This window comes from Lolium rigidum, chromosome 6 (assembly GCF_022539505.1).
Source record: "Lolium rigidum isolate FL_2022 chromosome 6, APGP_CSIRO_Lrig_0.1, whole genome shotgun sequence".
In the NCBI taxonomy this organism is placed as follows: domain Eukaryota; kingdom Viridiplantae; phylum Streptophyta; class Magnoliopsida; order Poales; family Poaceae; genus Lolium; species Lolium rigidum.
In genome coordinates this window covers 45,625,242-45,640,143 of record NC_061513.1, presented here as the reverse complement: position 1 = coordinate 45,640,143, position 14,902 = coordinate 45,625,242, and positions in this window count along the sequence as shown.

The following is a 14,902-nucleotide window of genomic DNA, read 5'->3' as shown; positions in this document are numbered from 1 at the left end:
GGCGTTCTGTTCAGCGTGTCCAGGCGGTCCTCCTGGCGGCAACGGCGAGACTAGGCGGTGCCAAACTTGGTCGGGCGCGTGCGAGCATCCGCGCGGCAGTGACGGGATTCGGTCTTCGTCTCCGGCGACGGCGGGTGCGGGTCGGCGAATTGGGCGTGTCCGCGGTGTTCAGGGTGCAGTGGTGAGGCGCTGGGCGAGAGAGGGGGTCCGGGGGTGGCGCGAGGCGTCGAGGCGACGCGTGCCCGTGGCGCGTTCCGGCGTGCACGCGTCGACGTGGCCATGCCGATCCTGGCGGCACAGGGCGTCGCGGGCGCGTGCTTGTCTAGGCCTTGTCATCCTCTCCTCGACCAGCGGCGAGCATCTGCATGCTCAGGGGATCAAGGGGAAGCAGTAGGGCATGGTGGCTAGGGTTGGAGAGGAGGGAAGTGAGAGGGAGCAAGGGGCATGGTGAGCATGGCCGACATGGCCATGGCTAGGCCATGTCTTACCCTTGCTAGGGTTTCTATGCATGGGTTTGGTTGAGAGGGGACCAGGGGACAAGGTTTAGTCAAGTGGTTTCAGAAATTGGGGCCAAACACTATTTGAAATAGTAGTTTTGGGATTTGGTTTGATTTGCTCACAAAGTGTTTGTAAAAATGGCCGCATGAATTTAAATTTGAAAATTTTGAATGAAACTTGGTGGTGTTGATTCATGTGATCAAGGACACACAAAGGTGGTGGTGGTTTTCAAAATTTCAAAGAATTGCAAAATTTCAAATTGGGTATGATGTTGAATCTGTTAAAAAGTTCCAACTTTGCTTGAGCATAACTTTTGATCTAGGATGAATTTGTATGGGTGGTCTTTACCAAAGTGGTTCACCTTGATGTGGTCTTGGATGAGGTGCAAAGAGTTGGCATTGTTTGGTTTGAAAATCTCCTAATACAGAGGCTCAAAGTAGGCATCAGGCTAAAAATGGCAGATTTGACCATTAGTGCATGTGAGCCCAATTTGATTTCAAATTTGATTTGATTTGAGTTTCTTTGATTCCAAAAGTGTTAATAAGTGTTTAGTAACATTCTCCAACCAATGGTGCAAGCCAAAATGGTCTAGGTTGAAGATTTGTAAAAATGGCATAAACCATATGTGAGGGTTTTGGGATTTTTCTCTTTTATTTCTTTTCTTCCTCTTTGATTTTCTTTGGTGATCTTCAAGGACCAAGGTTAGAGTTTTAGGTTGTAGCACATTGTACAAGGTTGCAAACATTCATCATGGTAATCACACCAAGAATTGGGTATGAGCACTATGCATAGCACATGTGTAATTAAAAGTTTTTGTTGGTTCCAAATTTTGAGTACTTGAGCTTCTTCTTCTTCATTGATTTGAAATTTGGGATGTTACAAACCCTTCCCCCTTACAAAAGATCTCGTCCCGAGATCGTAAAGAAAATTAGGTACTAAAGAGATCTGGGTATTCCTTCTTCATATAGTCTTCTCGCTCCCAAGTGGCTTCGTCTTCGGTATGGTTGCTCCATTGAATCTTAAGGAACTTGATACTCCTGGTGCGAGTGGTTCTGAAAGCTTCTTCCAGGATGCGAATCGGCACTTCGCGATACGTCAAGTCCGTGTTGATATCCACCGATCTGTGATCGATGTTCTTGAAAACCTCGATCTTCTCGGGCACTTCTAGACACTTCCGGAGTAGTGAGATGTGAAACACATCGTGCACAGCCGACATTTCTTCCGGCAGCTCCAGTTGATAAGATACTTCTCCTCGGCGACTCAGAACTTTGAAGGGTCCGACATATCGGGGTGCAAGCTTTCCTTTGAGCTGGAATCTCTGCATTCCTTTAAGGGGGATACTTTAAGATAGACAAAATCTCCGATCTTGAAGGTCATCTCTCGGCGTCTCTTGTCGGCGTAACTCTTCTGCCTTGATTGCACCGTCTTGAGGTATTCGCGAATCTTGTGCAGCTTCTCTTCGGCTTCTCGAAGAACATCTGGTCCAAAGACTTGGCTCTCTCCGACTTCCGACCAATTCAGAGGGGTACGGCACTTCCTTCCGTACAGGGCTTCAAAGGGGGCCATTTGTAGGCTGGCTTGGTAACTGTTGTTGTATGAGAATTCTGCGTAAGGCAGGCAGTCTTCCCACTTAGATCCATACTCTAGTACACAGGCTCTCAACATGTCTTCGAGTATCTGGTTGACTTTTTCAGTCTGTCCATCAGTTTGCGGGTGATATGCGGTGCTGAAATTCAGCCGGGTTCCTATTCCTTCATGCACTTTCTGCCAGAATCTTGAGGTGAATTGGGATCCTCTATCTGATACAATTGACTTCGGGGTTCCATGCAGGGCGACTATTCTGGAGATGTATAACTCAGCTAGCTTTGGGCCTTGGTATGTGGTCTTGACAGGGATAAAATGGGCTACCTTAGTTAGTCTATAGACTACTACCCAAATAGAATCATTTCCTTTGCTGGATTTGGGCAAACCTGTGATAAATTCCATTCCTACTGAGTCCCACTTCCATTCTGGAATCTGTAGTGGCTGCAGCAATCCTACGGGTCGCTGATGTTCCGCCTTGACTCTTTGACAGATATCACACTTGGCGATGTAGCTTCCGATTTCTCTCTTCATTCCATGCCACCAGAATTGTTCCTTCAAGTCTTGATACATCTTGGTTCCTCCGGGATGAATGGAGTAAAGGATGTCATGGGCTTCCTTCAAGATAACTTGCTTTAACTCAGAATCTGCCGGCACACATAGGCGTCCGTTGTACCAAAGAACTCCTGCTTCATCTTCGGTGAATCCAGGTGCTTTCCCTGCAGCTATTTGGCTCTTGATTCCGTCAATGCTGGCATTTCCTTTCTGGGCTTCTTTGATCTGGCTAATCAAGGTAGGCTAAAGTTCTATGTTGTCTAGGAATCCTTCACTAACTAGTTCAAGTCTAAACTGCTCAAACTCTTGAAATAGGCTGGGTTGCTCTATGGCGATCATGGAGTTCAACTGACACGGCAGTCTACTCAAGGCATCCGCTACCACATTGGCCTTGCCGGGGTGGTTGTGAATTTCCATGTCGTAATCCTTGATCAATTCTATCCATCTCCTCTGCCTCATATTCAGCTCCTTCTGGGTAAAAATGTACTTCAGGCTCTTGTGATCTGAATAGATCTCGCATCGATTACCCATGAGGTAATGACGCCAAACTTTTAGGGCTAAGACTACGGCTGCAAGCTCTAAGTCATGGGTTGGGTAATTCTGCTCATGTTGCTTCAGTTGCCTTGACAGGTATGATATCACTTTACCTTCTTGCATCAGCACACATCCAAGACCAATCTTGGAGGCGTCGCAGTAGACATCAAACGGCTTGGTGATGTCTAGCATGATCAGGTCAATCTGCTCTTGAGCTGCTGGAAACTTTCTTCACATTTATCAGTCCATTCAAACTTCTTGTCCTTCTTCAACAGTTGGGTCATTGGTCTAACTATGCTTGAAAAGCCTTCCACAAATCTGCGGTAATATCCGGCTAATCCAAGAAATGCACGGACCTCGGTCTGAGTGGTTGGGGCTTGCCATTCGGTAACGGTCTTGATCTTAGCGGGATCTACGGCAATTCCTCCTGCAGACAAGATATGTCCCAGGAATCCTACTTCCTTCAACCAAAACTCACATTTGCTGAACTTGGCATACAACTTGTGTTGTCTAAGGGTTTCTAGGATAACCTCCAAATGTTGCTCATGTTCTTCTTCGGATTTGGAGTAGATAAGGATGTCGTCGATGAAGACAACAACAAACTTATCCAAAAATTTCATGAAGATCTTATTCATGAGGTTCATGAAATAAGCTGGGGCATTGGTTAATCCAAACGACATGACGTTGTACTCATACAACCCATATCTGGTGGTGAAGGCAGTCTTTGGGATATCCGTTGCACGAATCTTCAGTTGGTGATAACCAGTCCTAAGATCAATCTTAGAGAACACTTTGGCACCGGTCAACTGGTCAAACAGGTCTTCTATCTTGGGTAAGGGGTACTTGTTCTTGATGGTGACATCGTTAAGCTTACGGTAATCCGTACATAAACGAGTGGCACCATCCTTCTTGTCCACAAACAAAACTGGTGATCTCCAGGGTGAGGCACTTGGTTGGATCAAACCTTTGGCTAACATATCATCCAGTTGCTTCTTCAGCTCCACTAGTTCTGTTGGGTTCATACTATAGGCTCTCTGGGCTATAGGTCCTGTTCCAGGGATTAACTCGATGATAAACTCGATATCCCGATCTGGGGGCATACCGGGTAGATCATCAGGAAACACATCAGGGTATCGACAAACGACCCTGATCTGATCCAGAGTTGGCTTGGCTACACTTTGGTTGCAGGTGAACTTTCTGGGCAGCTTTTCAGATACCTGTTCTACTAACACACCGGTGCTACTAGTCATGGTGATGGCTTTCTTGGCACAGTCAATCAATCCATGGTGTTTTGACATCCATTCCATACCCAGTACTACTTCCAAACCTTTTGTTCCCAGAACAATCAAGTTTGCATAAAAATCTACTTCATGGATTCTGATAGGCACATCTTTGCAAAATTTTCTAGCTTTGGTGGTTGAACCAGGTATTTGAACTATCATGACATGCTTCAAACTGATGGGTTGAATTTTACTAGTGCATGCAAAATCTTCAGTGAAAAACGAATGTGATGCTCCAGAATCAAACAACACTCTAGCAGGTACTGAGTTAACAGAAAAACATACCCAGTACAACATCTGGTGCTTCTTGGGCTTCTTCAGCATTCATGTGGAAGAGTCGGCCGTTGCGGTTATTGGGGTTGTTGGGGGCAAACTTTCTGCCGGTGGAGACACGGCGTTGCTGCTGAGTAGGTGCAGCGGTGTTGGTGGCAGTCTTGGCTAACCTCTTGGGACACTCATTGGAGTAGTGACCCACAACTCCACACTCATAACAAGTGATGGTGGACTTGTCCTTGGGGGCGACGGGACAGCGTTGCTCCCAGTCCTCGGAGCAGTGTTGGTGTTGTTGTTGTTGGGGGCTCTTGTCGGGGCGCGGTTGAAGTTGTTGTGGCCTCCTAGCCTGGGGTGGCCTCCACTCCGGTTCTGAAAACCAGGACGTGAAGTTTGCATCTGGGGCTTGTGGTTTCTTGGGGCAAAACCTCCGCTTGAGCTAGGGCGATACTTCGGGGTATTGCTGGGCCCACTCTGGTGCATCATGCGGCGTTTGCGGTTCTCGTTTGCTTGGTTGAGCTTCCCCTCCGTCTGGATGGCGGAGTCCACCAAGGCTTCAAGGTCAGCAAAGGGGATGTTGACTAGCACAGTTTGCATCTCATCATGTAGTCCGTTCAGGAATCTCTCCTTCCTCTTCTCTGTGGTGTCCGTCTCATTGGGGGCATACCTTGACAGTGTGAGGAACCTATCACGGTATTCTACCACCGACATCCTACCCTGTTTGAGTTCCCTGAACTCATCCCTCATCTTCTTGATTAGACCCGGGGGCACGTGGTACTTGCTGAACTTGAGCTTGAAATCTGCCCAAGTCATGATCTGTCCTGCATTCATGGCACGGGTGCTGATCCACCAGGCTCGTGCTGGTCCTGCTAAGTAATGAGTGGCAAACAGGACCTTCTCTGCGGCTTCGACTCCCGCTACTTCTAAGTTGTTCTCCATGGTCTGGAGCCAGTCATCAGCATCGAGTGTCTCTTCGGTCTTGCTAAACACCGGAGGGTTGGTGTTCTGGAAGTTCTTGAGTTTTGATCCTGGGTGATCATGGTTCCCATGGCCTTGGTTGTTGTTGGCGATCTGTTGCAGTGCAGCTATGTTGGCTAGTCTTTCAGCTGTCTCATTCTCTCGATCTGCCATCAAGGTCTGCAGCAGTTGCATCATGGCATCTTGATTTGCACCGCCGGTTGGAGGGGCCATCTGAACATTGAGATAGATCATGAGATAAGAGGGAATTTTCTATGGCTTGCTTTGGGTAAGTTCAAAAAATTTAAAACTTGAATTCTTTTGATATTTAACACAAACACACATTCATTCATTCAAACATCACATATTACAAGCTAACACATCCATGGTTTTAAGAACCATTTTCTCGCGCTACGATACAAGGGACGGGATACAACTCACCCTTCATAAGTGATCAAGTGCAACTACTCCTCATCATCCACATCGATAGGGACGAAGTCATCTGCTCCGGCCTCCAGGAACTCGTAGTCCTCAACATCAGTGTACTCGTCTTCCTCGAAGTCATCGTCATCACTCAGGAAGGCTCCTCCTCCCTGAATGTCTTGACCTTCGTCTTACATCTCTCTCAGCTGGTCCTCTTGGGCCTTGACAGTGGCCTCCAAGGATACTATCTTTGCGCGAATGCACGCAATGGTAGCGTCCTTCTTGGCACGCTGCTGGCGGACTGACTTGCGGTCCTTTGCAAGCATCTTGATAGCATCGGCATGCTGGGCCAGTGCAAGGTGAGTCTGGTACATCATGAAGTCCAGATGATCCACGTGGTGCCTCAGCTCGGGGTGGGGCTGCAGTTCCATGGGTACTCCAATGGAATCACGCCTTGCAAGGTGAGCAAAGCGAGACGCGAGGATCGCCACCACATTCTGCCCGCACAGACGGGCAAGTGCTTCCTGAAGAGCACGAGTGAGTCCGTCCAACCAGTTGCTTTCCCTGAAGGAGAAGAGGATCCTCTCAGAAGTAGGAGGCTCCATCTTGCCCCTCAGATCAGCGGTGATAACCCACTGAAGTTCCCCTCCGGGCTAGTCGTTGACCTCGACTCCGTGAAACTCCGGGTGCGGGCGTCCAAGAAAGTCAGACAGGGCATCTAAGTCCCTCTCGAAAATCAGGCTCCCGCCATTCCCCAGCTGGTAAAACTGGGTGTTGGCTGGCTCCATCTGAAAGTGAATTGGATGAGTAAGTTAGAGAGTGAACCAGTGTGTCAAAATTTTATGTAGATTCATAAGGAAGAGCATGACTTATTAATTTGAAAAGATCTCAAGGAAAAGAGTGTGAATAATTTTTCATAAGTATTCACTTCATTTGGTTTTGAAACTAAGTTTTTCAGACGTCCATTCTAACTAGGGTCTCCTAAGTTCAAACAATGGCTCCGATACCAACTTGTCAACACCCGGATTTTTAAGTCCAGATGCCTATTATGCCATACATCGCAATCCTAGGAAGATTGTTGTTGCGAGACATAACAGTCGATATCATAAGTCATCATTCATTACAAACCATAGTCGTCTTACAAATTCAGATCACATGATCCAATATTACACACATAGTTGATCTAATGATCAACAAACACATTACATAGCGGAAGCGTACTAGAAGTGGACTATTGATGTCTACGGGTGCTTCTATTCTTGTAGACATTGTTGGGCCTCCAAGAGCAGAGGTTTGTAGAACAGCAGCAAGTTTCCCTTAAGTGGATCACCCAAGGTTTATCGAACTCAGGGAGGAAGAGGTCAAGGATATCCCTCTCAAGCAACCCTGCAATCACGATACAAGAAGTCTCTTGTGTCCCCAACACACCTAATACACTTGTCAGATGTATAGGTGCACTAGTTCGGTGAAGAGATAGTGAAATACAAGTAATATGGATGTATATGAGTGGGAATAGCAATCTGAATAAAATATGGCAGCGAGTAAACATGCAACAGAACAGGAAATAAACGGAGTTTCGATGCTTAGAAATAAGGCCTAGGGATCATACTTTCACTAGTGGACACTCTCAACATTGATCACATAATAAAACCACTCTACACTCTCTTGTTGGATGATGAACACCACTAATTGTGTAGGGCTACAAGAGCACCTCAATGCCGGAGTTAACAAGCTCCACAACATTCGATATTCATATTTAAATAACCTTAGAGTGCATGATAGATCATTGCAATTACACCAAGTACTAACATAACATGCACACTTGTCACCATCACACTATGAAGGAGGAATAGATCACATCAATACTATCATAGCAATAATTAACTTCATAATCTACAAGAGATCACAATCATAACCTACGCCAAGTACTACATGATGCACACACTGTCACCATTACACCATGGAGGGGTATAGACTACTTTAATAACATCACCAGAGTAACACATAGATGAATAGTGATACAAAGCTCATATGAATCTCAATCATGTAAGGCAGCTCATGAGATCATTGTATTGAAGTACATGGAAGAGAGATTAACCACATAGCTACCGGTACAGCCCTTAGCCTTGGGGGAGAACTACTCCCTCCTCATGGGAGACAACAGCGTTGATGAAGATGGCGGTGGTGTCGATGGAGATGCCTTCCGGGGGCACTTCCCCGTCCCGGCGGCGTGCCGGAACGGAGACTCCTGTCCCCCAGATCTTGGCTTCGCGATGGCGGCGGCTCTGGAAGGTTTCTCGTACCGTGGCTTTTTCGTATCGAGGTTTTAGGTCGAGGAGGCTTAAATAGGCGAAGAGGCGGAGTCGGAGGGCTGACGAGGCGGTGACACAATAGGGGGCGCCCCCCCTGGGCCGCGCCGCCCTATCATCTGGTGGCCCTGTGGCCCACCTCTGGTCCTTCCCGGGTGTTCTGGAAGCTTCGTGGAATTTTAAGATGCTGGGCGTTGATTTCGTCCGATTCCGAGAATATTTCCTTACTAGGATTTCGAAACCAAAAACAGCGAGAAAACGAGAACCGGCACTTCGGCATCTCGTCAATAGGTTAGTTCCGGAAAACGCATAATAATGACATATAATGTGTATAAAACATGTGAGTATCATCATAAAAGTAGCATGGAACATAAGAAATTATAGATACGTTTGGGACGTATCAAGCATCCCCAAGCTTAGTTCCTACTCGCCCTCGAGTAGGTAAACGATAACAAAGATAATTTCTTAAGTGACATGCTATCATAATCTTGATCAATACTATTATAAAGCATATGAGATGAATGCAACGATTCGAAGCAATGATGAAGATAATGAGTAAACAAATGAATCATATAGCAACGACTTTTCATGAATAATACTTTCAAGACAAGCATCAATAAGTCTTGCATAAGAGTTACTCATAAAGCAATAAATTCATAGTAGAAAGCTTTGAAGCAACACAAAGGAAGATATAAGTTTCAGCGGTTGCTTTCAACTTCAACATATTTATCTCATGGATAATTGTCAACACAAAGTAATATAACAAGTGCAATAAGTAAACATGTAAGAATCAATGCACACGGTTGACACAAGTGTTTGCTTCAGGATAGAAAGAATAGGTAAACTCGACTCAACAATAAAGTAAAAGATAGGCCCTTCGCAGAGGGAAGCATTGATTAGTATATTTGTGCTAGAGCTTTTCATTTTGAAAACAAGAAACAATTTTGTCAACGGTAGCAATAAAGCATATGTGTTATGTATAAGATATCCTATAAGTTGCAAGCCTCATGCATAGTATACCAATAGTGCTTGCACCTTGTCCTAATTAGCTTGGATTAACACGGATTATCATTGCATAGCATATGTTTCAACCAAGTGTCACAAAGGGGTACCTCTATGCCGCCTGTACAAAGGTCTAAGGAGAAAGCTCGCATTGGATTTCTCGCTTTTGATTATTCTCAACTTAGACATCCATACCGGACAACATAGACAACATATAATGGACTCCTCTTTAATGCATAAGCATTCAACAACAGTTAAAATTCTCATAAGAGATTGAGGATTAGTTGTCCACACTGAAACTTCCACCATGGATCATGGCTTTAGTTAGCGGCCCAATGTTCTTCTCTAACAGTATGCATACTCAAACCACTTGATCATGAAAATCGCCCTTACTTCAGACAAGACGAACATGCATAGCAACTCACATGATATTCAACAAAGGTGTAATAGTTGGTGGCGTCCCCAGAAACATGGTTACCGCTCAACAAGCAACTTATAAGAAATAAGATACATAGCTACATATTCTTCACCACAATAGTTTTTAAGCTATTTTTCCCATGAGCTATATATTGCAAAGACAAGGAATGAAGTTTTAAAGGTAGCACTCAAGTAATTTACTTTGGAATGGCAAAGAAATACCACATAGTAGGTAGGTATGGTGGACACAAATGGCATAGTTTTTGGCTCAAGGATTTGGATGTACGAGAAGAATTTCTCTCAATACAAGGCTAGGCTAGCAAGGTTGTTTGAAGCAAACTCAAGTATAAAACGGTGCAGCAAGACTCACATATGAACATATTGTAAGCATTATAAGACTTTACATCGTCTCCTTGTTGTTCGAACACCTTAACCAGAAAGTATCTATGCTCTAGAGATCAATCATGCAAACCAAATTTTAACAAGCTCTATGTAGTTCTTCATTAATGGGTACAAGGTACATGATGCAAGAGCTTAAACATGATCTATATGAGCACAATTCTTAGCTTCAACAATTGCCAAGTATCACATTATTCAAGACATTATACCATTTACCACATGCAGCATTTTCTGTTTCCAACCATATAACAATGAACGAAGCAGTTTCAACCTTTGCCATGAACATTAAAAGTAAAGCTAAGAACACATGTGTTCATTTGAACCAGCGGAGCGTGTCTCTCTCCCACACAAGCATGATGGATCATATTTTATTCAAACAAAAACGAAAACAAAAACATACAGACGCTCCAAGTAAAGCACATAAGATGTGACCGAATAAAAATATAGTTTCAAGAGAAGAAACCTGATAAGTTGTCGATGAAGAAGGGGATGCCTTGGGCATCCCCAAGCTTAGATGCTTGAGTCTTCTTGAAATATGCGAGGGATGATCCACGGGGGCATCCCCAAGCTTAGACTTTTCACTCTTCTTGATCATATTGTATCATCCTCCTCTCTTGACCCTTGAAAACTTCCTCCACACCAAACTCGAAACAAACTCATTAGAGGGTTAGTGCATAATCAAAAATTCACATGTTCAGAGGTGACACAATCATTCTTAACACTTCGGACATTGCACAAAGCTACTTGGAAGGTAATGGAACAAAGAAATCCATCCAACACGACAAAACGAGGCAATGCGAAATAAAAGGCGAGAATCTGTCAAAACAGAACGATCAGTAAAGACGAATTTTAAAGAGGCACCCGACTTGCTCGGATGAAAATTCTCAAATTGAATGAAAGTTGCGTACATATCCGAGGATCATGCATGTAAATTGGCAGATTTTTCCGAGTTACCTACGAGAGAATCATACCCAAATTCGTGACGAGCAAGAAATCTGTTTACGCGCAGTAATCCAAATCTAGTATTGACTTTACTATCAAAGACTTTACTTGGCACAACAATGCAATAAAATAAAGATAAGGAGAGGTTGATACAGTAGTAACAACTTCCAAGACTCAAATATAAAACAAAAGTACTGTAGTAAAATAAACACATGGGTTATCTCCCAAGAAGTGCTTTCTTTATAGCCATTAAGATGGGCTCAGCAGTTTTAATGATGCGCTCGCAAGAAATAGTAGTTGAAGCAAAAGAGAGCATCAAAAGCAAGTTCAAAACTCATTTAAGCCTAACATGCTTCCTATGCATAGGAATCTTGTAAATAAACAAACTCATGAAGCATAATGCAACAAGCATAGAAAGATAAAACAAGTGCAGCTTCAAGATTTTCAGCAAAAAGAGAGGTGTTTTAGTAACATGAAAATTTCTACAACCATATTTTCCTCTCTCATAATAACTTTCAGTAGCATCATGAGCAAACTCAACAATATAACTATCAAATGAAACATTCTTATCATGAGTCTCATGCATACAATTATTACTACTCCCAACATAAGCATAGTCATTCTTATTAATTGTAGTGGGAGCAAATTCAACAAAGTAGCTATCATTATTATTCTCATCATCAAATATAGGAGGCATAATATAATCACAATAAAATTCACTCTCCATAGTAGGCGGCACTAGAATACCACTATCATTATAATCATCATAAATGGGAGGCAAAGTATCATCAAAGAAAATTTTCTCCTCAATGCTTGGGGGACTAAAAAGATCATGAAAACCAGCTTCCCCAAGCTTAGAATTTTCCATAACATTATCAACAATGGTGTTCAAAGCGTTCATACTAATATTACTACCAGCATGCAAATAAGGTTCCATAGGTTTTGAAATTTTCGCATCAAACGATCCATGTCTTAACTCAGGAAATAGAATAAGAAGATCATTGTTGTCCATTATGCCTAACTAGTGTAAACAAGAAACAAAAAGATGCAATTGCAGGATCTAAAGGAAATAGCTTCGAGCACACACACAACGGCAACAGAAAACTACTTAGTTACCTGGGACTGGAGTATGAGTGCCTTTTACCTTTCCTCCCCGGCAACGGCGCCAGAAAAGTGCTTGATGTCTACGTTCCCCCTCCTTTCCTGTAGACAGTGTTGGGCCTCCAAGAGCAGAGGTTTGTAGAACAGCAGCAAGTTTCCCTTAAGTGGATCACCCAAGGTTTATCGAACTCGGGGAGGAAGAGGTCAAAGATATCCCTCTCAAGCAACCCTGCAATCACGATACAAGAAGTCTCTTGTGTCCCCAACACACCTAATACACTTGTCAGATGTATAGGTGCACTAGTTCGGCGAAGAGATAGTGAAATACAAGTAATATGGATGTATATGAGTGGTAATAGCAATCTGAATAAAATATGGCAGCGAGTAAACATGCATCAGAACAGTAAATAAACGGAGTTTCGATGCTTAGAAATAAGGCCTAGGGATCATACTTTCACTAGTGGGCACTCTCAACATTGATCACATAATAAAACCACTCTACACTCTCTTATTGGATGATGAACACCACTAATTGTGTAGGGCTACAAGAGCACCTCAATGCCGGAGTTAACAAGCTCCACAACATTCGATATTCATATTTAAATAACCTTAGAGTGCATGATAGATCATTGCAATTACACCAAGTACTAACATAGCATGCACACTGTCACCATCACACTATGAAGGAGGAATAGATCACGTCAATACTATCATAGCAATAATTAACTTCATAATCTACAAGAGATCACAATCATAACCTACGCCAAGTACTACATGATGCACACACTGTCACCATTACACCATGGAGAAGGAATAGACTACTTTAATAACATCACCAGAGTAACACATAGATGAATAGTGATACAAAGCTCATATGAATCTCAATCATGTAAGGCAGCTGATGAGATCATTGTATTGAAGTACATGGAAGAGAGATTAACCACATAGCTACCGGTACAGCCCTTAGCCTTGGAGGAGAACTACTCCCTCCTCATGGGAGACAGCAACATTGATGAAGATGGCGGTGGTGTCGATGGAGATGCCTTCCGGGGGCACTTCCCCGTCCCGGCGGTGTGCCGGAACAGAGACTCTTGTCCCCCAGATCTTGGCTTCGCGATGGAACATAAGAAATTATAGATACGTTTGGGACGTATCAACTATCTAATCCACGGGCCAACACTTTACGTCAAAAGATACTCCTAGTTGTCATAGACGTCCTGCTGGCCGTCATCTTGATACTACGGCTCCTCTTCATAGTCTGGCCATTTGAATAGCCAGGGACACAGTCGTGAGTTCTTTAAAGTACTCGCAAAACTAATACTAGTGTAAGTACTATCAATTCTAGTAATTGGGTGCTAAGCTCTAGTTTTATTTGCATAAAGCCAATTTTAGTTCACAAGCATTTGATAAAAGACTCTTCATATGCTAACTAACTCAAGTCGGAACATTAGTGTCATTCCCACAACTTAGTTGTAATTCAAGTCAAGTCCCCATTCAAATCATCAACCCTTTTCAAGAAATATCTGACAACGGTACCGTATGGCCTTTCCAATCGTCCGTAACCGTGGACACGGCTATTCGAATAGGTTTACACTCTGCAGAGGTTGCACCTGAATCAACATTTGATTACATCCGTCAGGGATAACCCTGAATCATAGTAACTCAGTATACGGATCATCAACCATAACCTTTCACTTATATACCCTAGTATAGGAACCTCTCCTCATGAGCTTGGCCTCCCAGTGAAGACAAACCGTCAGCCTGGGAACTGCAAAGGGCTTGGGCCGTACATTCACCTCATTTCACTTTTAACGGAGGCAGCCTCAGCATAACCCCTATGATGCTTGTTCAGATGAAACCCATACTAAGATGCATAAACTTCTAGTTAAGCCCTACCCATAATCAGGTATTGTGGGGGTACTCAAAAATTGGAAAGGTATCGCATCCAAACCAACCATCAGTTTTTATCAAATTCACCAAGTCATTCAAGTCACTCACCTTCAAAAATCTTTCAACAGAATGACTCATCATTCCATGTTTTTCAAAGTCATTTCACTTCACAAGATCCCATCTAGAGTAGTCAATTTTATTTGTTAGCACTAGCAACTAGTCATGAGGGGTGCTACTTTACTCATAAGTTTTTAGGCTAAGTTTGATACTCTTGCTCTACTCTATACTTAGACCAAAGTTAACTATAAAATTAAGCTTTGATAAACAAGGTAAAAGCTTGAAGGGTAAAACTTGGGATGGGATCATTGCACATAAATTAAAGGAAAATGGTGCCTTGCTCAAGAGAACTTTGCACTTGCAATAATATTAGCTTGCCTTGGTTGGTGTACTGATCAAAGTGGTCTTCCTCTTCCTGGTAGTGGACCTCCTCCTCCTGGTACTCCTCGGTACTAGCGTCTAAAAATAGATACGAGGTAACAATCACCAAACAAGCTTAAGAGCTAGACTAAGCACACACAAGGTTCACACAAGCTACTCTATCATCACCACATTGCTATCATGTTGGTTGACTTTGTTTTCTCCTTAAGAAAAATAATTTCCTCTCATTGAATCTTGTTAAGATTTAATTTCCTCCAACCAATCATACATGAATCCATGTTGACCAATGTCAACCATTCATCATTA